This window comes from Canis lupus, chromosome X (genome assembly GCF_011100685.1).
Source record: "Canis lupus familiaris isolate Mischka breed German Shepherd chromosome X, alternate assembly UU_Cfam_GSD_1.0, whole genome shotgun sequence".
In the NCBI taxonomy this organism is placed as follows: domain Eukaryota; kingdom Metazoa; phylum Chordata; class Mammalia; order Carnivora; family Canidae; genus Canis; species Canis lupus.
Genome location: NC_049260.1, coordinates 70006023 through 70034007, shown reverse-complemented (window position 1 = coordinate 70034007; position 27985 = coordinate 70006023). Strand labels below are relative to the sequence as shown.

The 27985-nt window shown below is 39.6% G+C and overlaps 1 pseudogene; it reads right to left on the bottom strand.

The window, feature by feature from the left end:
- Nucleotides 1–9032: 9032 nt before the first annotated feature.
- On the bottom strand, nt 9033–10012 carry LOC480976 (annotated as a pseudogene).
- Nucleotides 10013–27985: the final 17973 nt, after the last annotated feature.

Sequence of the window (27985 nt, the reverse complement as noted above, 5' to 3'; positions counted from 1 at the left end):
TATCCTTAGAAGTAATCACATTGGGTGAAAATAAACATTTAAAGTGCTATTACCATAGTTCAACCATTTCTCAAACCTTTATTAAATTCCTTTCAGAAATCGTTTATCAGCAACACAAAAACAAAACACAACCAGTTTCCCTACTTTATAGTAACAGGATTAGTCTTTTAGTCCCTTATCCCCTCCACTCATCTTATTATTCCCTTATATGTCTCGTTCTTATAACAATCAGTAAACATCAACCATACATTAGGTTCTGGGGATACCATGGTGAAAAAGCCTCTCTCATATTGTCTAGCAAGGAGAAAGAAGATATGGACCCCTCTGGAAGCAGGTTGAGACAATTACTGCTAGATTATAAAGAAAGGAACTTTATCTTGTTTACCTCTCTATCTCCAGCACTGAGTACAGTGACTAACATACAGTAGGCACTCAATCAATATGTGATTAATAAATTGGTTAGTGGCCTGTTATGTTTAAATGCCATAAGTTACTGATATGGAATAGGTGATGGATCATTAGAAATTATATACTATATTTTGAGGACTGCCAACATAATAGCAAGTACTCTAATTACAGACTTTTGTCAGAAACTTTGTTGTTACTGATAGAAATAAAATAGGAGATAAAGTAATATGCTCCAGAATCTCAGAAAAGATATCCAGTGATCTCCTTCTCCTTGTCTTCAAGTATGGTATGCTATTACCCTTAAAAGAGATACTATTGATGATTCAACCAATATGTGCTCCCTACATTCTTTCCTCATTCTAAGAAACCCTGGATTTTGTTCAGATAGCAATCCTCCTTGATGAACTGATCCTATTTCAGACCATGGGAGATGGATCCTAATTGATCTAAGATAGTCTTTAAAAATTTTTTTTTAAAGGGTGTCTGGGCGACTCAGTTGGTTAAGCATTTGTCTTCAGCTCAGGTCATGATCCCTGCATCCTGGGATTGAGTACTGCATTGGGCTCCTTGCTCCGTGGTGAATCTGCTTCTCCCTCTCCTTCTGCCTCTGCCCCCACTCTTACTCTCTCTCTTAAATAAATAAATAAAATCTTTAAAAAAATGTAATTGAATAAGATTTAAATTCAAGTATCATTAACATACAATGTTATATTAGTCTCAGGTATACAATATATTTAGTAATTTTATACATTTCTCAATGATTATCAAGATAAGTGTACTTAATTCCCCTTACCTATTTCTCTCACCCCTCCACACACCTTCCCTCTGGCAACCACCATTTTTGTTCTCTATATGTAGGACTCTTGTAAATTTGTTTTGTTTTTAAAATTCCACAATTGACTGAACTTATATGGAATTTGTCTTTCTCTGACTGACTTATTTTAGTAATTATTGATAGATATGTATATATTGCCATTTCGTTATTTGTTTTTATGGTTGCTTTTGTAGTTCCTTTCTATTCCTTTCTTCTCTTCCCCCTTCCCTTGTGGTTGATGGTTTTCTTTAATAATATGCTTAGATTCCTATCTTTTTATTTTTTGTGTATCTATTACAGATTTTCGATTTATGATTAACATGAGATCATGTATGACATTTTATGCATATAGCAGTCTATGTTAAGCTAATGGTTGCTTACACTTGAATACTTCCTAAAAGAACTAAGTTTTGACAACCTCCAATGTTTTGTATATATGATGTTATACTTTACATACTTTTATTTTGTGAATCCTTTAACTGATTTTTATAGATACAATTGATTTTACTGTTTTGTGCCTTAATTTGTATATTGGTTTTAGAAATAATTAATCTACTACTTTTATTATGTTTGCATTTACCTGTGAAATTTTTTCTTTTACTAATTTTCTTACTCTTGATTATTGCCTTTTGTTTCCACTCAAACGAACTAGGGGTGGTAGAAGGGGAGGAGGGCGGGGGGTGGGGGTGACTGGGTGGTGGGTACTGAGGGGAGCACTTGATGGGATGAGCACTGGGTGTTATTCTGTATGTTGGCAAATTGAACACCAATAAAAAATAAATTTATTATTAAAAAACAAAACAAAACAAAACAAAATTGTAACATCTGATCATGTTTCTGCCATGTTAGGGGGGTATATTTTAAAATGTTTATGTATATGTTATAATTAAATCGATACAGTAATATCTGAAAAAAAAAGAATTCCCTTTAACATTTCTTGTAAGGCTAGTCTAGTGATGATCAACTCCTTTAATTTTTGTTTGTCAGGGAAACTCTTTATCTGTTGGTCTATTCTAAATGATAGCTTTGCTAGGTAGAGTATTGTTGGCTGCAGATTTTCCCCTTTTTAGCAATTTGAATATTTTATTTTACAGACCCCTTCTGGCCTGTAGATTATTCTGAAAAGTCAGCTGATAGGGTTATGAAGTTTTCCTTGTATGTAACTTTTATTTTCTCTTGCTGCTTTTCACTATCTCTTTATCATTACTTTCACTCATTTTATTTTATTTAAGATTTTATTTATTTATTCATGAGAGACACAGAGAGAGGCAGAGACATAGACAGAGGGAGAAGCAGGCTCCCCACAGGGAGCCCAATGTAGGACTTGATCCCAGGACCCCGGGATCACCACCCGAGACAAAGGCAGATGCTCAACCACTGAGCCACCCAGGTGCCCCACTTTTATTCATTTTAATTATTATGTGTATTGGTGTCTACCTCTTTGTACTAATTTTGCTGGGGTCTCTCTGTGCCTTCTGGATCTGGATGTCTTTTTTTCCTTCTCCAGATTAGGGATTTTTTTCAGCTGTTATTTTTTCAAATAAATTTTCTGTTCTCTTCTCTCTCTCTTCTTCTGGAATGTCTATAATTCCAGTGCAATTATGCTTGATGATGTCCCTGAGTTCCCTTACCCTATTCTGATTTCTTATTATTCTTTTTCTTTTTGCTGTTCAGTTTCATTTGTTTCTTTTATCCTGTCTTCCAGGTTGCTGATCCATTTTTTTGCCTACTCTAATTTACTATTGATATGTATTAGGAAAGTCAGCTATGTCTCCTGATTCAAAACTAGTGGCCTTATGAAGAAGAGGTCCTGTGGTGCCCTATAGTACAATGTCCCCTGTTCACCAGAACTTGGAACTTCAGAGGTGTCTCCTATGTGGGTTACACATGCCCTACTATTGTGGTTGAACCATGTTTGCATTCAGTCCAGTGGGCTGCAGTGGCCCACTTTTCTGTGGGCAAAGCTTGGTCCTTGTGCCATTAAGGGGCCCTTCTGGGTCACCTGTGAGCTTGTAGTTTGGAGGTGTCAGCAGTCAGACCAGATTCCTGACCTCAGTTTGTCAGCTGGGGCTGTGGTTGCATGGAACTACATGGTGCTCTCCCTGTGTTGTTCCTGAAAAAGCTTTTATTGGTGGGTGGGGTATGCAGTCAAACCAGATGCTTGCCCCCAGTCTCTCAGCTGAGACTTTAATCAAACTGGTATGTGTGTTTATCTTTCCCTCTCTTCAGAGCTGGAAAGATGGAGTGGAGTGGTCTTGTCCTTGCTGGGGCTGCTTGCTGGATATGTCACTGTAGCAGTTACTTAGGAGGGATACCTGCTGAGTGGGACTAGTTGGGCAGGGTGAATCTCCATGGGGGTGGGGTGCAAGGCTTTAGCAAAATATGTGGAGAGTGTTCCTACTGGATCATGCAAGTGTCTGGCTATCTAGGGTATGGGGGTTAGGGGAGAAATGGCCTCCACCAGCAATTTCATTCTTCCAGAAGTCTCCTAAAGATCTATGGCCCTCCAGCACACATCCTGAGATTAGTCAATAAATCTTAGTATATACCCCAGGCTTTTTTCAAACTGTTGCTTCTGTGCTCTATTTCAGTGGAGTTGTTTGTTATGCTGTCTCTTTAAGGGCAGAAGCTCAATTTCTTATTGCCTTCAGGCTCTTCCAGATCTAAACCGAATGATTTTTAAAGTACTAGAAGTTTATCCCCAAAACACAAAAATACTAAGTCAAAGGGATACATGCACCCCTGTGTTTATAGGAGCATTATCTATAATAGCCAAACTGTGGAAACAGCCCAAATGTCCATTGACTGATGAAAGGAAAAAAGAGATGTGGTATACATATACAATGGAATATTACTCAGCCATCAGAAAGGATGAAATCTTGCCATTCACAGCTACATGGATGGAGCTAGATATTATTATGCTAAGCAAAATAAGTCAGAAAGAGAAATACCATATGATTTCACTTATATGCAGAATTTAAGAAATCAAAGAAGCAAAGTTGTAAGAGAGGGAGAGGCACAAACTAAGAAACAGGTTCTTAACTATACAGAACAAACAGATATTTACCAAAGAGGAGAGGGGTCGGGGGATGGATGAAATAGGTGATGGGGATTAAGTAGTGCACTTGTGATGAGCACAGAGTGATGAATGAAAGTGTTTTATCACTATATTGTATATCTGAAACTAAAATGTAACTAGAAATAAAATAAAAACTAAAAACCAAAAAATACCTTTTATGTATCGTGAACACCCTGAAGAGAGTGAAAGGGCTATCCACAGAATGGGAAGAAACATTTGCAAATCATATATCTGACAAGGGATTAATATCCAGAATATAGAAAGGACTCCTGAAACTCAACAACAAAAATAAAGAGCTCAGTTCAAAAATAGGCAATGGACTGGAACACACATTTCTCTGAAAAAGAAACAAATGGCCAATGAGCCTATGAAAAAGATGTCCAACATCGCTAATCTTTAAGAGAAATGCAAATAAAAAACAGAATTAAGTACTATTTCATACCTATTAGCATGGCTATTATTAAAAGAAACAGGAGGGAGGTGGGCGGGGGATGGGCCAAATGGGTGATGGGTCATAAGTAGTGCACTTATTGTGATGAGCACTGGATGTTATATGTAAGTGATGAATCACTAAATTCTAACCTGAAACCAATTTTACCATATATGTTAACTAACTTGAATTTAAATAAAAATTTGAAATAAAAAAAGAAACAGAAAGTAAAAAGTGTTAGTAAGGATGTGGAGATACTGGTACCCTTATGTCTTGCTGATAAGAATGAATAATGATGCAGATGCTATGAAACACAGTATAGCCACATCTCAAAAATATAAACAGAATTATCAGATGATCTAGCAATTCTATTTCTGGATATATTTCCAAGAGAATTGAAAGCAGAGGCTCCAAAAGATATCTGTACATTAATATTCGTAGCAGCATTATTCACAATAGCCAAAAGGTTAAAACAATTCAAATGTTAATTGATGGATGAAAGAATGAGCAAAATGTAACATATTCATACAATGGAATATTATTCAACCTTAAAAATGAATACATTTTAATGTTTGCTATAACCTGAATGAACCTTGAAAACATTATGCTAAGTGGAATAAGCCAGATATAATGAACAAATATGTATTATTCTACGTATATAAGGTACTTAAAGTATAACATTCATAGGGATAGAAAGCAGAATAGTGGTTACCAGTGACTGGAGGAAAATAGGTACACAGAGTTATTTAACAGAAGTTACTCAATAATGATTGGAAATTATTTTGTATATTTTTTTTTATTGGAGGTGGATATGACAACATATAGCATAACACCCAGTGCTCATCCCTTCAAGTGCCCCCCACGGTGCCTGTCACCCAGTCACCCCAATCCTGTGCCCACCTCCCTTTCCACCACCCCTAGTTCGTTTCCCAGAGTTAGGGGTCTTTCATGTTCTGTCACCCTCACTGATATATCGCACTCATTTTCTCTCCTTTCCCCTTTATTACCCTTCACTATATGTTATATTCTCCAAATGAATGAGACCATATAATCTTCTCCTATTGACTTACTACACTCAGCATAGCACCCTCCAGTTCCATCCACATTGAAGAAAATGGTGGATATTTGTCATTTCCAATGGCTGAGTAACATTCTATTGTATATATAGACCATATCTTCTTTATCCATTCATCTTTCAATGAGGCTCCTTCCTCACCAAGGCTCCTTCCACAGTTTGGCTATTCTGGACATTGCTGCTATAAACATTGGGGTGCAGGTGTCTCGGTGTTTCACTGCATCTGTATCTTTGAGGGTAAATCCCCAGCAGTGCAATTGCTGAGTCATAGGGCAGATCTATTTATAACTCTTTGAGGAACTTACACACAGTTTTCCAGAGTGGCTGTACCAGCTCACGTTCCTACCAACAGTGCAAGAGGGTTCCCCTTTCTCCACATCCTCTCCAACATTTGTTGTTTCCTGTCTTGTTAATTTTCCCCATTCTCCCTGGTGTGAGGTGGGATCTCACTGCAGTTTTGATTTGTATTTCCCTGATGGCCGGTGATGCGTAGCATTTTCTCATGTGCTTGTTGGCCATGTCTATGTCTTCCTCTGTGAGATTTCTGTTCATGTCATTTGCCCATTTCATGATTCGATTGTTTGTTTCTTGGCTGTTGAGTTTAATAAGTTCTTTATAGATCTTGGATACTAGCCCTTTATCTGATATGTCACTTGCAAATATCCATTCCCATTCTGTAGATTGTTCTCTAGTTTTGTTGACTGTTTCTTTTCCTGTGAAGAAGCTTTTTATCTTGATTAAGTCCCAAGAGTTTATTTTTGCCTTTGTTTCCCTTGTCTTCATAGATGTATTTTGCAAGAAGTTGCTGTGGCCAAGTTCAAAAAGGGTGTTGCCTGTGTTCTCCTCTAGGATTTTGATGGATTCTTGTCTCACATTTAGATCTTTCATCCATTTTGAGTTTATCTTTGTGTATGGTGTAAGAGAATGGTCCAGTTTCATTCTTCTGCACGTGGCCGTCCAATTTTCCCAGCACCATTTATTGAAGAGACTGTCTTTTTTCCAGTGGATAGTCTTTCCTCCTTTGTCGAATAGTAGTTGACCATAGAGATGAGGGCCAATTTCTGGATTCTCAATTCTGTTCCATTGATCTATGTGTCTGTTTTTGGGCCAGTACCACACATTCTTGACGATCACAGCTTTGTAGTGCAACCTGAAATCTGGCATTGTGATGCCCCCAGCTATGGTTTTCTTTTTCAATATTCCCCTGGCTATTTGGGGTCTTTTCTGATTCCACACAAATCTTAAGATGATTTGTTCCAACTCTCTGAAGAAAGTCCATGGTATTTTGATAGGGAATGTGTTAAATGTGTACATTGCCCTGGGTAGCATTGACATTTTCACAATATGAATTCTTCCAATCCATGAGCATGGAATATTTTTCCATCTCTTTGTGTCTTCCTCAATTTCTTTCAGAATTGTTCTGTAGTTTTTAGGGTATGGATCCTTTACTTCTTTGGTTAGGTTTATTCCTAGGTATCTTATGCTTTTGGATGCAATTGTAAATGGGACTGACTCTTTAATTTCTCTTTTTTCAGTTGAATTGTTACTGGATAGAAATTACACTGATTTCAAGGCATTGATTGTATATCCTGCCACACTGCTGAATTGCTGTACGAATTCTAGCAATCTTGGGGTGGAGACTTTTGGGTGTTCTATGTACAGTATCATGTCATCTGCAAAGAGGGAGAGTTTGACTTCTCCTTTGCCAATTTGTTTTTTTTTTTTTTTGAAATACAGAATTTTATTTAGAAACTGTTTAAAGTAGAAAAAAACCCTGTCAAGAAAGACCAGGTGGAAAATGGGTTCCCCATAAAATGGAATTTTAGGGCAACAAAAGTCCAAAAGGCCACAAAAGAGAAATAGCACCACTGTTATTTGAACAATGGCTAGTTACTTGCATTTTTTTGGCATTGTTAATCACTGAATCTCGGTTTTCCTCTGAATTCCACACAGAGCATGCATTACAAAACAATTTTATCATAAAATATCTGCTTTCTACACACATTTTAGGACAAGCTACCACCAGGAACAAATCAATACAAATACATCAGGGGCTGAACAATCTCAGTAGTGGGTGACACACATTTTGCAGAATTCTGCCAAACAAAGAAACTGAATAGGCTAGGGGCAAAGCAATGAGGAAGAGTTAAGGAATGAAATATTTTAAATATTAATAATTAATTCAGACACAGTACTGTATCTTCTGCAAAAGAAAATTAACATTTAGTAACACGCTAATGAATTTTATCTCCAAGGAGATTAGTGCACTGGCAAAGTATTCCGATAACAGTGGAGGGTGGTGGGCAGCAGGTACAGAGAACACCCAGCCTTGCAGATCCTAAGGTAGTGATGGCCTTCACTGGTCACTCTCTTTGCCAGAGATCCAGAAAGAAATTGCAGCGTGACCTGCCTGCTGAACTTACACTCTAAGCAGCAAACTTTAAGGAGCCCAAGAGGAGTCTCCAGTGGGCACAGGGAGCAGAGAAGAGAAACATGTTCAATGTAAACTTAAAAGACAGTAAAATGGGACATGACCCCCATTCAAATCCCAGAGATGTGGGCAAGTCCCCAAAGGTAGTTGTTAGATTTAGAAACTGGACACACCTCATTTCCCAAAAACACAATACATAGAAATTTCAGGGATAACTGGAAAAATCGTCAGAGAAATGTTCAATGAAATTCAAGCTCTTCAACATCTCAGGGCTGAAACGTGCCCTCTATTCATCCAAGCAACAATGCCTCTTGCTTCTTAGAGGAGGGATACGATTGGTCAAGGACACCAAATGGCTTTACAGAGCAACTTTTTAAACTTCCCTTTTGAGCCAAGGTCTAGGTCTTTGAGGATTCAAGTAGCCCTGCAAGGCCTGTGAACAGCAGATTCCAAAGGTCCAGAGGTCTGGCCCTTCCTTCCCAGACACCATGTCAAACATGTAAAATCTGTCATGGTACATTTTTTATTTTGAAATATGGAAGCATATTTTAAATACTCTTAAAGCATTTATTTATTAAAACGTTCTCTGCCAAATTTCACAGTAGCTTAAAATTCAAATCAGTCTTTACATTTCTCTACTGAGGACTCCACCTCAGTGTATGACATAAGAGCACCTTCTCCAGCACTGAGTGTTACCAGCATCCACACAGTGAGCCCCATGGTCAGCATCTCTGTTCTCCAGGTGACCCAACTAGATGTTAACACTGCTCTGCTACAGGGTAAAAGCTCCTAACTGAAACTCATTGGAAAAAGGGTGAAACTTCTGCAAAGTGCACTTTAAGAAGAGGTGCTGTTTGCTCATGAAAAGAAACCAGTGAGTCCTCTAAGAATAATAAAAGGGGATATTTTACAGTTAAGCACATGATTTGGAGTGAAGAATTTGGATGTTGCTTTGCTGGTCCAGGCTGTTAATACTCTTCTTGTTCCTCCTGTGGGCCCCCTTCATCAGGTATCACAAAGCCTTCATCTGTGGCATAGAGAATGTCCACGATCCTCTGCAATACAGGGTTGTTTTCCCCTTCGTTCTTCTGGCAAATCAATTCAATGTTTCTTAGCTTTCCAAAGTAGAAATTTCTCTCTTTCTCCAAGTCTTCGACGGTAAATTTCAATACATTGACCTGCTGCATCAATTCAGCTGCTTCATCATCCCCGTTGCACACACCAGGATTCTTTCGCACCACACTCGGGCCAGCCTTAGGGGTTGCAGTAGTTCTGTATGTTGCAATGGGCCTCTGTGGAGCTGCACTGCTAGAGCTGAGAGGTTTCTTCGGTTTGTTCAGAGCTGGAGCAACAAGGGAGGGAGCCACTGCAGTTACTTGACCTTGTCTGGCACCTACAGGGTCATAGTCTTTTCCATCATAGTTTGCATCAAAAAACTTCTTGAACCACTGAACAAATTCAAAATTCTCCTGAAACTTTCCTTTTACTAATTTGTCCACAGGAATTATTTTGTCAACACCCATTCTCTTAAAACCTGCTTGTAGTATTTTGAAGTTCTGGATGTATTCGTGCTCTAGTTTAGCCTGGAATTTCACTTTCTTCAAGGCAATGGAGCCAGGGAAAAACATGTCCATAAACTGACAATAGGCAGCCCCTGAGCACAACTGTTCAATCTTTGTCAGATTCAGCTACAGAGACTCATTGATACAGGCCAGCATATCATGTCAACTTAGGTTATCACTGGTGACGGACATTGAGTAAACGTTCACTGCCATCTTCGGCTCTCGGCAGGACCGCGTCCACTGCCTGTGCCTGGCTTCGATTCTGTCTTGTCTCGTTCAAACCGCCCGACCTCCTTTGCTAATTTGAAAGCCTTTTTTCTTTTTATTGATTACTGAGGCTAGGACTTCTAATACTATGTTGAGTAGCAGTGGTGAGAGTGGACAACCCTGTCTTGTTCCTGATCTTAGGGGAAAAGCTCCCAGTGCTTCCCCATTGAGAATGATATTTGCTGTGGGCTTTTCGTAGATGGCTTTTAAGATGCTGAGGAATGTTCCCTCTATCACTACAAGCTGAAGACTTTTGATCAGGAATGGACGCTGTACTTTGTCAAATGCTTTCTCTGCATCTATGGAGAGGATCATATGGTTCTTGTTTTTTCTCTTGCTGATATGATCAATCACATTGATTGCTTTACAAGTGTTAAACCAATCTTGCATCCCAGGGATAAATCCCACTGGGTCACGGTGAATAATCTTCTTAAAGTTTTGTTGGATCCTATTGGCTAGTATCTTGTTGAGAATTTTTGTATCCATCTTCATCAGGGATATTGGTCTATAATTCTCCTTTTTGGTGGGGACTTTGTCTGGTTTTGGAATTAAGGTGATGCTGGCCTCATAAAACGAGTTTGGAATTGTTCCATCTCTTTCTATGTTTCCAAACAGCTTTAGTAGAATAGGTATGGTTTCTTCTTTAAACGTTTGATAGAATTCCCTAGGGAAGCCATCTGGCCCTGGACTTTTATGTCTTGCAAGGTTTTTGATGACGGCTTCAATTTCCTCCCTGGTAATTGGCCTGTTCAGGTTGTCTATTTCTTCCTGTTCCAGTTTTGGTAGTTTGTGGTTTTTCCAGAAATGCATCCATTTCTTCTAGATTGCCTAATTTATTGGCATATAGCTGCTCATAATATGTTTCTAAAATCATTTGTATTTCCTTGGTGTTGGTGGTAATCTCTCCTTTCTCATACAGGACTTTATTAATTTGAGCCTTTTCTCTCTACTTCTTAATAAGGCTGGCTAATGGTTTATCTATCTTATTAATTCTTTCAAAGAACCAACTCCTGGTTTTGTTGATCTGTTCCACAGTTCTCTTGGTCTCTATTTCATTGAGTTCTGCTCGAATCTTTATTAACTCTCTTCTTCTTCTGGGTGTCGGATCTATTTGCTGTTTTTTCTCTAGCTCCTTTAGGTGCAAGGTTAGCTTTTGTATTTTAGTTCTTTCCAGTTTTTGGATGGATGCTTGTATTGTGATGTATTTCCCCCTTAGGACTGCTTTTGCTGTATGCCAAAGATTTTGCACAGTTGTATCTTCATTCTCATTAGTTTCCATGAATTTTTAAAACTTCTCTAATTTCCTGGTTGACCCTTTCATCTTTTAGCAGGATGGTCCTTAACCTCCACATGTTTGAATTTCTTCCAAAATTCTTGTGATTTAATTCTAATTTCAAAGCATTATGGTCTGAAAATATGCAGGGGCCGATCCCAATCTTTTGGTATCGGTTCAGACCTGATTTGTGACCCAGTATGTGGTCTATTCTGGAGAAAGTTCCATGTGCACTTGAGAAGAATGTGTATTCAGTTGCATTTGAATGTAAAGTTCTGTAAATATCTGTGAAATCCATCTGGTCCAGTGTATCATTTAAAGCTCTTGTTTCTTTGGAGATGTTGTGCTTAGGAAACTTATCGATTGTAGAAAGCACTACATTGAAGTCACCAAGTCTAAGTGTATTATTATCTAAGTATGCATTAACTTTGGTTATTAATTGATTGATATGCTTGGCAGCTCCCACATTCGGGGCATAAATATCGATGATTGTTAAGTCCTCTTGGATAGATCGTGAAGTATGATATAGTGTCCCTCTTCATCTCTTACTACAGTCTTCGGGATAAACTTTAGTTTATCTGAAATAAGTATGGCTACCCCTGCTTTCTTTTGAGGACCATTTGAGTACCTTTCATTTTCAGGCTGTAGGTGTCCTTATGTGACATAACACATATGCTCAAGCATAACACATATGCTCAACACAACGCTCATCCCATCACATGTCCCCCTCAGTGACCTGTTACCCAGTCACCCCACCGCCCGCCCACCTCCCTTTCTACCACCCCTTGTTCATTTCCCAGAGTTAGGAGTCTCTCATGTTATTCTAATTCTCTTCTCATGATCTCCTAATTGTTTTTCTCTTTTTCCCTCAGTTTCCCTCGTTGCCATCAACTTGTCTTCTATGTCACTCACTGATTCTTATCCCTCATTAACCCTCGTCGTTAGGACCTCTAGTTTGGATTGCATCTCATTTAATTGATTTTTAAATTCTGCCTGATTAGATCTAAATTCCGCTGTCATGAAGTCTCTTGAATCCTTTATGCTTTTTTTCTAGAGCCACCAGTAGCTTTATAATCGTGCTTCTGAATTGGCTTTCTGACATTGAATTGTAATCCAAATTTTGTAACTCTGTGGGATAGAGGACTGTTTCTGATTCCTTCTTTTGAGGTGAGTTTTTCCTTCTAGTCATTTTGCTCAGTGCAGAGTGGCCAAAAACAGGTTGTTCTGGGAAAAGGAGAAAAAGAAGAGAAAAAAGAAAAGAAAAAGAAGAAGAAAAAAAAAGAAAAGAAAGAAAAGGGGGGGAAGCCAACAGAAAACAAAAAACAAGGGGGAGTATCCTCTGATTCTATATACTGTAAATCCCTCGACTTCCTTTGGAACTTTCCGTGCTGCTTGGTCAATAACTTGCTTTTCCCCTATCCTTCTAGCTGGTCTTCTGGGGGAGGGGCCTGCTATGCTGATTCTCAGGTGTGAGCACCTGGGGGAGTTGCTCAGCCCCCTACCTGGTGCAGGGCTCAGTAGGAGTTGTTTATCCTGTTTATCCCCTGAGGCCACTGTGAGGCTCAGTGGCGGTTGTTTATCCTGTGAGGCCCCAAGAGGAGCAACAACAGTGGCGGCCAGCTCTGCAGCCCTAGAGTCAGCTCCTGCAGTAACTACTGCAGTCTCCCAGTCCACACTGGCCTGGATGCTCGGGGGCGGGGCTGCTGATCTGCACAGCTCGGGCCGCCCAGCGGCAGGAGCGTCCTTGCTGTCCTGTGCCCTCCTGGCCTCTGCCTGTCCCGAGGGAGAGCCGTATCCTGGGCTGTGTCCCCTGGTGCCCTGGGCTCTGGGGCCTGTGGGGCTGGAATACCTCTCCGAGGGCCTAAGGGGCGCAGTCGGGGGCGTGCTGCAGCCCTTTAAGGAGCTGGGCTGCGGTGTGTGGCACTCTCCCCCTGGGCGCACGTCCTCTGTTAGTGCCCCTGGGAGCCTGAGGGCATCCCCGCCCCTCCTGGGATCCTGCTCCAGCTCCCTGCTAGCGCCTTTCCATCGGGGAAGATGGGTGAAGCTCCTGCTTCTCAGGAGGAGGCTTTCCTGTCCTGGGGGCACTCGCCCCGGGCCTTAGCTATGCTCCTGCCAGGGCCCCTCCCTCTTGGATGCTTTTTATTTCTTTTTTTTTTCCATCTTCCTACCTTGACAGAAGCACGAACTCTTCGCACTGTAGCATTCCAGCTGTTGTTTCTTTAAATCACAGGCCGAATTTGTAGGTTTTTAGGATAATTTGAAAGTTATCTAGGTAATTTGGTGGGGACAGGTGACTTGGGGACCCTACTCTTCCACCCTCTTGCCCCCTCCCCCTTGCATATAATTGCTCATAATATTCTCTTACAATTCTTTGTATTTTTGTGGTGTTAGTTGTGATCTGTATTCTTTCATTCATGATTTTATTTATTTGAGTCCTTTCTTTTTACTATAAGTTTGCTAGGGGTTTATCAATTTTGTTAATTCTTTCAATGAACCAGGTCCTAGTTTTGTTGATCTGTTATACTGTTCTTTTTCTGTATCATTGATTTCTGCTCTAATCTGTAGTATTTTCCTTTTCTGTTGATTTTAGGCTTTCCTTGCTGTTCTCTTTCCAGCTCTTTTAGGTGTAAGGTTAGGTTGTATATTTGAAACTTTTCTTGCTTCTTGAGGAAAGCCTGTATTGCTATATTCTTCCCTTTTATGAGCACTTTTGTTGTATCCCAAAGGTTTTGCACTCTTGTGTTTTCTTTTTCAATTGTTTCCAGGCATTTTTTAGTTTATTTTTTTAATTTTCTGTTTAAGGGTCTCCTGGGTGGCTCAGCAGTTTGAGCAGGTGACTTTGGCTCAGGGTGTGATCCCAGGGTCCCAGGATCGAGTCCCACATCGGGCTCTCTGCATGGAGCCTGCTTCTCCCTCTGCCTCCCTCTCTCTGTCTATCATGAATAAATAAACAAATCTTTAAAATAATTTTCTGTTTAACCCATTCATTATTTAGTAAGATGTTCGTTAATCTCCATGTATTAGTAGTTTTTCCATTTTTTTTTTTTTTTGTCGTGGATAACTTCAAGTTTATACTGTTGTGGTCTGAATATACGCATGCTATGATCTCAATCTTTTTGTACTGGTTGTGGCCCAGTACGTGATCTATTCTGGAGAATGTTCCAAGTGTACTAAAAAATAATGTATATTCAGTTGCTTTAGGATGAAATGTTGAGAATATATCTGTGAAGTCCATATGGTTCAGTGTGTAATTCAATTCCTCTGTTTTATTTTTGATCTTCTGCTTATACAATCTCTCCATTGTTGTAATGAGGTGTTAAGTTCCCTTACTATTATTGTATTATTATTGATATATTTTTTAAGTTTGTTATTTATTTTTAGATTTCTCCCCGTGTGGGGTCATAAATATTTACAATTGCTAGATCTGTTGTAGGATAGGCCCTTCTTCATCTCTTATAACACAGTCTTTGGTTTAAAATCTAGTTTTTCTTATGTAAGAATGGCTACTTCATCTTTCTTTTGATGTCCATTGGCATGATGGATCATTCTCTACTTCCTCACTTTCAATATGGAGGTGTCTTTGGGTCTAAAATGAGTCCCTTTTAAGCAGCATATAGATGGGTCTTGGGTTTTTTTTAATCCATTCTGATACCCTGTCTTTTGATTGGAGCATTTAGTCCATTTACGTTTAGAGTAATTATTGAAAGATATAAATTTAGTGCCATTTTGTAACCTATAAAGTTGCTGTTCCTGTGGTTTGTCTCTATACCTTTCTAGTCCTTGTTGATTTTCATCTCTCTTTCCCACTAAAGGGGTCCCCTTTAATATTTCTTGCAGAGCTGGTTTAGTGTTCACAAACTCCTTTAGTTTATGGTTGTCTGAGAAACTCTGTCTCTCCTTCTATTCTGAATGACAGTCTAGCTGAATAAAGTATTCCTGGCTGCATATTTTTTTATTCATCACATTGAATATATCATGCTACTGTTTTCTGGTGTCACATTTCTGTGGACAGGTCTGTTGCTAACCTTATGTGTCTACCCTTGTAGGATTCTGCTTTCAGAATTTTCTTTGTATTTTTCAAGTTTCACTATGAAATGTCTTGCTGTTGATGTGTTTTGTTGGTCTTTAGGGGAGTTCTCTGTGCCTTTTGGATTTGAATGCCTGTTTCTTTCCACAGTTTAGGGACATTCTCAGCTATAATTTGTTCAAATAAATCTTCTGCCTCCTTTTCCCACTCTTCTGTTTCTGAGACTGCTATGATATGGATATTATTGTGCTTTATGGAATTACTTAGTTCCCTAAGTCTATATTTGTGATCTAATAGTTTTCTTTCCCCCTTCTTTGAAGTTTCATTATTTTCCATAATTTTACCTTCTATATCACCTATTTGTTCCTCTGATTCTTCCATCCTTGTTAAGATTATGTCCAGTTGGTTTTTCATCTCAGTTATAGCATTTTATATTTCAGGCTAACTAGTTTTTAGTTCTTTTATTTGTGCAGCAGGATTTTTCTGGTGTCTTCTATGCTTTTCTCAAATCCTGATGGTAGTCTTATGTCTATTATTTTAAGTTCTTGTTCTGATATATACTATTTATATCTGTTTTGAGCAAATCCGTGACTGTGGTTTCTTCTTGATCTTTCTTTTCGGGAGAATTCCTTCATTTTATCATTTTGTATAGGTTTTTGCCTTTTGTGTGTTATGAAAGCTTATTATGTTTCCTGCTCGTGAGAGTAATGCTATATTATGAAGGGTTCATGCAATGTTCAAGGCCTGGCACTGCAGGAAGTGTTTCTGGTGTGTGCCTTGTGCATTCTGCTGTTGTGTTTTGGCTGCTGTTTCCCACAGGTCAGTCTTTTGCAGAGTTCTTCCTTGGTTGCAATGGGAATTATCTGGACCTTTAACTGGGTGTGCTAGGATTTGTTTATTCAGATACACCTGGAAAAAAAACGTAATCCAAAAAAAAAAGAGAAAAGGAAAAGAAACAGCAACAAAAAACATGCAAATTACAAATTATAAGTCTGATTCCAAACAAATAGAAAGAAAAAAGAAATTTGATCTGAAAAAAGAGAAAAGAAAATGAAAAAAATAAACAAATAAAAAACAAAAAGTCTGATTCCAAAGGGGGAAAAAAACCCTTGTCCTATTTCCACCAGAACTGAAGATAATGCTTGGAGCACTTTATGATCAGTAGACTTGATGCCTGCAGGAGGCCTCTGCTGGTCCTTTGGGGAAGAGGCCTGCTACTTTGGCTCACAGTCAGACCTGTCCTCTTAAAATGCCCCTGCAGGGTGCAGAGAGGTGGCATTTGGTGTAAGCTTCTCTAGCCTCTACTGGGGGGTCTGTGTTGCTTACTGAAGTCCAACCATGCTATTGGGTGGGAAGCAGATGACATTGACATTACTACACTCTCTGGTCCCCAGAGAGGGGACCTTGTTGCCATTGCTATCCAGGAAGCTCTCACAGAAAAGTGAACAATCCCCATGCTTGTGTCCCAGGCTTTTATCAGATCCCTACCCTCAGCCTGCCTGTCACAGGGTCATTGGCATGCCTGGCATCACAGTTCTCCTGTGTTTTATCTCTGGCACACAGCTGGAATTCAAAATTCCAAATTTTAAAGGACCAGGAAAGCGCAGACTCACTTCCCTCCTCTGAGGGAGAGACTGGCACTGGGACAAAATGGCACTAGACCCAGTGCCATTTTGTCCCAGAAAAGCAGTCACACAGGTTTACATGTGCTTGGAGTTTATGGTGAAGCATAGCAAAAAGATGTGACCAGGTTACCTGCCCTTTGTGTGCACTTCTGTCCCTTGCTGATGAGCAAACGTCCGACAATGGCACCCGGCAGGTCTTTTATCCTTGGAGAGGCAATATACATTTTTCCAAATGTTACTCCAAGAAGGGAGACATTCTCTCTCAGTGCAACCCAGGAGATCCTTACACCATGCTGTCCACGGCCCACTTCTGGAACTCTGCTGTCCTTCTCCCATACAGCACTGCTGCCAACTTGGATTGACTGGCAAATGGTGGAGGACTTCTAAAACCTCAGAATTTGAGCTCCACTGTTTGTGAAATCTTGTGATAGTAAGTTTCTCTTGACTCCCTAGTCAATGGTTTGGAGGGAGGGTTTTTCTTGTTTGAACCCAATGCACTGCTCTCTTCCCTGTTCCTTTCTCTGTCCTCTCTCTGTGGAAAGGGCTCCATTCTCTCTGTGGCACTGTGGCTTTTCTCTCCCCCAGTTCATGTCTCTGCACTAGATACCTGGAATGTTCTCTCCCTCTAATTTTGCAGATTGTTCTCTTAATGCTTAGATCAATTTCTGAGATGTTCAAAATGATTTGATGTTGATCTAGCTGTGCTGGAGAGGTGAGGCAAACCCAGGATCCCCCTACTACTCCAGCATCTTAACTTCCTTCCCCATCTGTATGCTTTCTTTGGAAAAATGTCCAATCATGTCTTCTGCCCGTATTTTAACTGGATTATCTGGTTTTTGGGTGCTTATTTGTATGCTTTTTATATATTTTGGATACTCTTTATTTGATGTCATTTGCAAATATCTTCTCTCATTCTGTAGGTTGCCTTTTATTTTTTAAATTTTTAAAAAAGGTTGTATTTATTTATTCGACAGAGAGAGAGCACACAAGCAGGGGGAGGAACAGGCAGAGGGAGAGGGAGAAGCAGACTCCCCACTGAGCAGGGAGCTGGATGTGTGGCTCAATCCCAGGATCCTGAGATCATGACCAGAGCTGAAAGCAGATGCTTAACCACCTGAGCCACCCAGCACCCCTGTAGGTTGCCATTTAGATTTGTTATTTTGTTCACTGTGCAGAAGCCTTTTATTTTGATGTAGTCCCAATAGTTTATTTTTGCCTTGATTTCCTTTGCCTCAGGAGACATATCTAGAAAAAGTTTATTAAACTGTTCAAAGTAAGTATTGTTAAAACTATAAAGATAAATTTATTTAAAATAAAAATCATAATGGAACATTTCTCAGTCAATTAAACTAAAAGAGTAACATTGAAGGGTTTACTAGTGGAATATAATGTAGACCATTAAAGAGATCACATATTATTTTCAACTGCATATTGAGCTTTTATTTTTGAATATACTGATTGCATATTAAGTGATAAAGAAAACTTCACTAAATTCTAAAGAGTGGAAATCATACAATCAATATTCTCTGATCTCAATGCACTAAACATAGAAATTAGTAATGAAAGGATAAACAATGATACATATATAGCTACTTGGAGATTAAACTATATCCTGTTCATAGCTGTTAGATCAATAAGAAAGTGAAAACTTTTGTTTCAATCTGTTTAGAAAGCAACAATAAAGACAATATTACTCCTAAAAGTGTATGGAAAATGGTTAAACTTATACTGATGAAATTCATAGTAGTTAACGATTTTCTTTTCAAATGAAAAATAATAAAAATAAACTAAGAATTCAAAATCAGTTTATAAGAAGGGTTATAAAATAAGGCTAAGTAAAGCAAAGGGAAGGAATTAATAATGGTAGAAGTCACAATAAAATTAATTAGAGAAGCGTAGGCTCAAGAAATAAATCCAAGAACTAATCCTTTGAAAAAGTAATTTCTGCCAATTTTAATTAAGAAAAGAGGTAAAATTCAAATTTACATTAAAAATGAAAATGGTGGAGGCAGGGCAAGATGGCAAGATGGTGGAAGAGTAGGGTCCCCAAGTCACCTGTCCCCATCAAAATACCTAGGTAACTTTCAAATCATCCTGAAAACCAACGAATTAGGCTTGATATTTAAAGAGAGAACAGCTGGAATGCTACAGTTAGAAGAGTTCACGCTTCTATCAAGGTAGGAAGATGGGGGAAAAAAAGAAATAAAGAAACAAAAGGCCTCCAAGGGGGAGGAGCCCCGCGAGGAGCCGGGCTAAGGCCGCAGGGCGAGTGCCCGTAGGACAGGAAAGCCCAGTCTGGGAGAAGCAGGAGCTTCACCAATCTTCCCTGATGGAAAGGCACTCGCAGGGAGTTGGAGCAGGATCCCAGGAGGGGCGGGGATGCCCTCGGGCTCCCAGGGGCACTAACAGAGGAACTGGGCCCGGGGGGAGAACGCCATACCCCATGGCCGAGCTCCCTAAAGGGCTGCAGCGGGGGCCCGGCTGGATCCGGGAGCAGCTCAGGGGTGGCTCTGGCAGAGGCTCCACGCTGAGGGGGCTGAGCAGCCGGGAGCGCGAATCCTACAGTGCAGACCGGGAGCACAGGGCGCTGGGGACACAGCTCAAGATCCGGCCCTCCCTCCGGTACAGGCAGAGGCCGGGAAGGCAAAGGACAGCAAGGACACTCCTGTTGCCAGGCGGCCCCGAGCTGTGCATATCCGCGGCCCCCACCTCCGGAGCATCCAGGACCCTGCAGACTGAGAGCTCTGTAGTTACTGTGGGAGCTGAATCCAGAGCTGGAGAGCTGGCCTCGCCACTGTTGTTGTTCCTCCTGGGGCCTCACAGGGTAAACAACCCGCACTGAGCTTCACTGTGGCCTCACAGGATAAACAGGTTAGACAACTTTCACTGAGCCCTGCACCAGGAAGGGGGGTGAGCAGCTCCACCAAGTGCTGACACCTGAGAATCAGCACAGCAGGTCCCTCCCCCAGAAGACCAGCTAGACGGACAGGGGAAAACCAAATTATTGACCAAGCAGCACTGGAAAGTTCCAGGGGAAGTCGAGGGATTTGTAGTATACAGAATCAGAGGATACTCCCCCTTGTTTTTCATTTTCTGTTTGCTTCCCCCCTTTCCTCTCTTCTCTTCCCCCATTCTTTTCCTTCTTCATTCTTTCTTTCTTTTTCTTTCTTCTTTCTCTTCTCTTTTTCTCCTTTTCCCAATACAACTTCTTTTGGCCACTCTACACTGAACAAAATGACTAGAAAGAAAAACTCACCTCAAAAGAAAGAATCAGAAACAGTCCTCCCTCCCACAGAATTACAAAATTTGGATTACAATTCAATGTCAGAAAGCCAATTCAGAAGCACTACTAAAAAGCTACTGGTGGCTTTAGAAAAAAGTATAAAGGACTCAGGAGACTTCATGACAGCAGAATTTAGGTCTAATCAGGCAGAAATTAAAAATCAATTAAATGAGATGCAATCCAAACTAGAGGTCCTAAAGATGAGGGTTAACGAGGTAGAAGAATGAGTGAGTGACATAGAAGACAAGTTGATGGCAAAGAGGGAAACTGGGAAAATAGAGAAAAACAATTAAAAGATCACGAGGATATATTAAGGTAAATAAATGACAGCCTAGGGAAGAAAAAATCTACATTTAATTGGGGTTCCCAAGGGCACTGAAAGGGACAGAGGTCCAGAATATGTATTTGAACAAATCATAGCTGAGAACTTTCCTAATCTGGGAAGGGAAACAAGCATTCAGACCCAGGAAATAGAGAGATCTCCCCCTAAAATCAATAAAAACCGCTCAGCACTTCGACATTTAGTAGTGAAGCTGGCAAATTCGAAAGATAAAGAGAATATTCTTAAAGCAGCAAGAGACAAGATATCTCTAACTTTTATGGGGAGGAGTATTAGGGTAACAGCAGACCTCTCCATAGAGACCTGGCAGGCCAGAAAGGGCTGGCAGGATATATTCAGGGTCCTAAATGAGAAGAACATGCAGCCAAGAATACTTTATCCAGCAAGGTTCTCATTCAGAATAGAAGGAGAGATAAAGAACTTCAAGGATAGGCAGAAACTGAAATAATATGTGGCCACCAAACCAGCTCTGCAAGAAATACTAAGGGGGATTCTATAAAAGAAAGAGGAAATCCAAGGGAAGAATCCACAAAAACAGAGACTGAATACGTATCATGATGACACTAAATTCATATCTTTTATTTTTAGTTTTTTTAAAAATTTATTTATTTATTCATTCATTCATTCAAGAGAGAGAGAGGCAGAGACACAGGCAGAGGGAGAAGCGGGCTCCATGTAGGGAGCCCGCCGTGGGACTCGATCCCAGGTCTCCAGGATCACGCCCTGGGCTGCAGGTGGCGCTAAACCGCTGCGCCACCGGGGCTGCCCCAAATTCATATCTTTTAATAGTAACTCTGAACGTGAATGGGCTTAATGACGCCACCAAAGGTGCAGGGTTTCAGACTGGATAAAAAGCAGGACCCATCTATTTGCTGTCTACAAGAGACTCATTTGAGACAGAAGGACACCTACAGCCTGAAAATAAAAGGTGGGAGAAACGTGTACCATTCAAATGGTCCTCAAAAGAAAGCAGGGGTAGCCGTCCTTATATCAGATAAACTAAAGTTTATCCCAAAGACTATAGTGAGAGATGAAGAGGGACACTACATCATACTTAAATGATCTATCCAACAAGAGGGCTTAACAATCATCAATATATATGCCCCGAATGTGTGAGTCGCAAAGCATATCAATCAATTAATAACGAAAGTTAAAACATACTTAGATAATAATACACTTATGCTTGGTGACTTGAATGTAGCACTTTCTACAATCGCTAGGTCTTCTAAGCACAACATCTCCAAAGAAATAAGAGCTTGAAATGATACACTGGACGAGATGGATTTCACATATATTTACAGAACTTTACATTCAAACACAACTGAATAAACATTCTTATCAAGTGCACATGGAACTTTCTCCAGAATAGACCACATATTGGATCACAAATCAGTTGTTAACCGATTCCAAAATATTGGGATCATCCCCTGCATATTTTCAGACCATAATGCTTTGAAATTAGAACTAAATCACAAAAAGACGTTTGGAAGGATTTCAAACACGTGGAGGTTAAGGACCATCATGCTAAAAGATGAAAGAGTCAACCAGGAAATTAGAGAAGAATTAAAAAGATTCATGGGAACTAATGAGAATGAAGATACAACCATTCAAAATCTTTGGGATACAGCAAAAGCAATCCTGAGGGGGAAATACATCACAATACAAGCAGCCATCAAAAACTGGAAAGAACTAAAATACAAAAGCTAACCTTGCACCTAAAGGAGCTAGAGAAAAAACAGCAAATAGATCCTACACCCAGCAGAAGAAGAGAGTTAATAAAGATTGGAGCAGAGCTCAATGAAATAGAGACAAAGAGAACTGTGGAACAGATCAACAAAACCAGGAGTTGATTCTTTGAAAGAATTAATAAGATAGATAAACCATTAGACAGCCTTATTTAGAAGAAGAGAGAGAAGACTCAAATGAATAAAATTATGAATGAGAAAGGAGAGATCACTACCAACACCAAGGAAATACAAACGATTTTAAAAACATATTATGAGCAGCTATACACAAATAAATTAGGCAATCTAGAAGAAATGGACGCATTCCTGGAAAGCCACAAATTACCACAACTGGATCAGGAAGAAATAGAAAAACTGAACAGGCCAATCCCCAGGGAGGAAATTGAAGCAGTCATCAAAAACCTCCCAAGACACAAGAGTCCAGGGCCAGATGGCTTCCCGGGGGAAATCTATCAAATGTTTAAAGAAGAAACCATACCTATTCTACTAAAGTTGTTTGGAAAGATAGAAAGAGATGGAATACTTCCAAATTCGTTCTGTGAGGCCAGCATCACCTTAATTCCAAAACCAGACAAAAACCCCACCGAAAAGGAGAATTATAGACCAATATCCCTGATGACCATGGATGCAAAAATTTTCAGCAAGATACCAGACAATAGGATCCAACAATACATTAAGAAGATTATTCACCATGACCAAGTGGGATATATCCCCGGGATGTAAGGCTGGTTCAACACTCGTAAAACAATCAATGTGATTCATCATATCAGCAAGAGAAAAAACAAGAACCATAGGATCCTCTCAATAGATGCAGAGAAAGCATTTGAGAAAATACAACATTCATTCCTGATGAAAACTCTTCAAAGCGTAGGGATAGAGGGAACACTTCTCAACATCTCAAAAGCCATCTACGAAAAGCCCACAGCAAATATCATTCTCCATGGGGAAGGACTGGGAGCCTTTCCCCTAAGATCAGGAACAAGACAGGGATGTCCACTCTCACCACTGCTATTCAACATAGTACTAGATGTCCTAGCCTCAGCAATCAGGCAACAAAAAGAAATAAAAGGCATTCAAATGGGCAAAGAAGAAGTCAAACTCTCCCTCTTCTCAGATGACATGATAGTCTACATAGAAAACCCAAAAGACTCCACCCTAACATTGCTAGATCTCATACAGCAATTTGGCATTGTGGCAGAATACAAAGTCAAAGCCCAGAACTCAGTGGCATTTCTATACACTAACAATGAGCCTGAAGAAAGAGAAATTAAGAAGTCAATCCCATTTACAATTGCATCCAAAAGCATAAGATACCTGGGAATAAACTTAACCAAAAATGTAAAGGATCTATACCCTAAAAACTATAGAACACTTCTGAAAGAAATGGAGGAAGGCACAAAGAGATGGAAAAATATTCCATGCTCATAGATTGGGAGAATTAATATTGTGAAAATGTCAACGTTACCCAGGGAAATTTACATGTTTAATGCAATCCCTATCCTAATACCATGTACTTTCTTCAGAGAGTTGGAAGAAAGTATTTTAAGATTTGTGTGGAATCAGAAAAGACCCCGAATAGCCAGGGGAATCTTAAAAATGAAAACCATATCTGGGGGTATCACAATGTCAGATTTCAGGTTGTACTACAAAGCTGTGGTCATCAAGACAGTGTGGTACTGGCAGAAGAACAGACACATAGATCAATGGAACAGGATAGACAATCCAGACATGGACCCTCAGCTTTATGGTCAACTAATATTCGACAAAGGAGGAAAGGCTATCCACTGCAAAAAAGATAGTCTCTTCAATAAATGGTGCTGAGAAAATTGGACATCCACATGCAGAAGAATGAAACTAGACCACTCTCTTTCACCATACACAAAGATAAACTCAAATGGTTGAAAGATCTAAATGTGAGACAAGATTCCATCAAAACCCTAGAGGAGAACACAGGCAACACCCTTTTTGAACTTGGCCAGAGCAACTTCTTGCAAGATACCTCCATGAAGGCAAGAGAAACAAACAAAAAAAATGAATATTGGGACTTCATCAAGATAAGAAGCTTTTATACAGCAAAGGAAACAGTCAACAAAACTAAAAGACAACCTACAGAATGGAAGGAGATATTTGCAAATGAGAAAGCAGATAAAGAGCTAGTATCCACAATCTATAAAGAACTTTTGAAATTCAACAGCAGAGACAAACAATCGAATCATGAAATGGGCAAAACACATGAACAGAAATCTCACAGAGGAAGACATAGACGTGGCCAACAGGCACATAAGAAAATGCTCTGCATCACTTGCCATCAGGGAAATACAAATCAATACCACATGAGATACCACCTCACACCAGTGAGAATGGGGAACATTAACAAGGCAGGAAACAACCAATGTTGGAGAGGATGTGGAGAAAGGGGAACCCTCTCACACTGTTGGTGGGAATGTGAACTGGTGCAGCCCCTGGAAAAGCGTGTGGAGGTTCCCCAAAGAGTTAAAAATAGATCTGCCCTATGACCCAGCCATTGCGCTTCTGGGGATTTACCCCAAAGATACAGATGCAATGAAATGTCGGGACACCTGCACCCCAATATTTATAGCAGCAATTTCCACAGTAGCCAAACTGTGGAAGGAGCCATGGTGTCCATTGAAAGATGAATGGATAAAGAAGATGTGGTATATGTATACAATGGAATATTACTCAGCCATTAGAAACGACAAATACGCACCATTTACTTCGACGTGGATGGAACTGGAGGGTATTATGCTGAGTGATATAAGGCAATCGGAGAAGGACAAACATTATATGGTCTCATTCATTTGGGGAATATAATAAATAGTGAAAGGGAATAAAGGGGACAGGAGAACAAACGAGTGAGAAATATCAGAAAGGGAGACAACATGAGAGACTCCTAACTCTGGGAAACGAACTAGGGGTGGTAGAAAGGGTAGTGGGCCGGGGGTTCGGGTGACTGGGTGAGGGGTACTGATGGGGGCACTTGATGGGATGAGCACTGGTTGTTATTCTATATGTTTGCAAATGAACACCAATAAAAAATAAATTTATAAAAACATTGAAAATGGTAATATATCACCCAATACTGGGGAGATTAAAAAAATAACGCAGGACATACTGTACTGCAAAATATCAAAAGGGATTAGCTAAAATATTTTTAAAAGTTTAACATGAGAGTAGTGTCATGAATTGAACAGAAAGCCTAGAAACAGGACTGTATAAGAAATTAGAATATAGTATTTATGATATTTCAAACCAATGTGGAAGGGATTAATTAATATATGGTGGGTCCCCTGGTTAACTCTAATAAAATTAAGTCCCTGCATTGGACCCAAACCAATTCAAAATTAAATATGTATTAAATTGAGTAAAAGAATACAAATAATGTTAGAAAAACTATAAGTAAGTGTTTATATAATTAAGGGATGAAGAAGGTCTTTCTGAGTGTAACATGAAAGCCCTACACTGTATAGGAAACCACCTGTATAGCTACTACAAAAAATAAAAGCTTTTATACATTAATAATTACCATAGCCAAAATTAAAATGCAAGTTACACACTTGGAACATTTACAGCGTATATAATAAAAGAATAATATCCCTCTATTAAAATATAATTTCAGTCTTAGAGAAAAGTTCTAGGAATAGTAGACAGAATTTCTGTTTATCCTTTATCCAGATATTCTAAATGTCAATATTTTCTCTATTTATTTGCTTTATTCTTTTCTCCCTGTCTTCTGCCTTCTTTCTCCACCCAAACTCATTCTCTTTCTCTATTCTCCTCCTCTATCTCTTTCTACACACACACACACACACACACACACACACACACCAATTTATTTTTCCTGAACTATTTGAGAGTGACTTTCAGGCATGATTCTCCTTTACCTCTAAACACTTTAGTGTATGTTTCCTAAAAATAAGAATTCCCCTACATAATCATAGCACACTTATCAAAATTAGTAGCAACATTAATAGAATGCTATTATGTATATACATATCTCATTGAACTTTTGTCAATTGTCTAAATAATGTCCTTTGTAGCAATAGAAAATTCAGCATTATGTGGTGTGTTGAGTTGTAATGTCTTTTTGGTTTTCTTTTATGTGAAAAATTTCCCAAGACTTTTTTTCTCTTTGCATTCACAACATTGATGTTTTTGATGTGTATGGTCAAGTAATTTTGTAGAAGGTCTCTCAATTTGGGTTTATATGATATTTCTTATGATCAGTTTCATATTAAACACTTTTTGTAGGAATACCACAGAAGCAATTCTGAATTTTACTGCATCATATCAAGAGGGTGTATGCTATAAAATCTTTAAAAAACACAAAAAAGGACTCCTGAGTGGCTGCCTTCGGCTCAGGGCATGACCCAAGAGTCCCGGAATGAGTCCCACATCAGGCTCCCTGCATGGAGCCTGGTTCTCCCTCTGCCTATGTCTCTGTCTCTCTGTCTGTGTCTCTCATGAATAAATAAATAAAATCACTTTTCTTTTAAAAATGCTGTTGCTTAGTCCCATTATTCACAATATTTACTTGCATCATTTGGTTAATATGATGTTGTAGGGAAGGACAAATAATTTTCCCTTCACCTTTCCATGTTCTTTACTGAGAACATCCTGTGATAAAAGGTTAACAGGGGGGAAACAAACAGAATTTGAGTAACATGCATACCACCTGTATACATAGTAGATTCCCAGGAAAATAGTAACTTCTGGAAATGACCCAAGCCACCACTTTAAATGCCATCCCCAGCTAAGTACAAAGATGTTGGTTGGTGTTGGGGATGAAACCAGTTATGGGAGGTTACCACAAAAAGGCCAGGAAACTGGGATATGGATGTCATGCAGAATTAAGTCAATGACTTCACGGATTTTTTTGTATATATTTTAATTGGAGTTCAACTTGCCAACATATAGCATAACATGCAGTGCTCATCCCGTCAAGTGCCCCCCTCAGTGCCCATCACACAATCACCCCACCCCCTGCCCTAGTCCCCTTCCACTACCCCTTGTTCATTTCCCAGAGTTACAAGTCTCTCATGTTCTGCCACCCTCTCTGATATTTCCCAATCATGTTCTCTCCTTTCCCATTTAACCCCTTTCACTATTTTTTATATTCCCCAAATGAATGACACCACATAATGTTTGTCCTTTTCCAATGGACTTACTTCACTCAGCATAATACCCTCCAGATCTAACCATGTTGAATCATATGGTGGGTATTTGCATTTCTAATGGCTGAGTAATATTGCATTGCATACATAGACCACATCTTTACCCATTCATCTGTGGATGGACATGGAGGCCTTCCACAGATTGGCTAGTGTGGACATTGCTGCTATAAACATCGGGGTTAAGGTGTCCCAGTGTTTCACTGCATCTGCATCTTTGGGGTAAATCCCCAGCAGTGCAGTTGCTGGGTCATAGGGCAGTTATATTTTTAACTCTTTGAGGAACCTCCACACAGTTTTCCAGAGTAGCTGCACCAGTTCACATTCCCACCAACAGTGTAAGAGGGTTCCCCTTTCTCCACATCCTCTCCAACATTTGTTGTTTCCTGTCTTGTTAATGGTCACCATTCTCCCTGGTGTGAGGTGTATCTCATTGT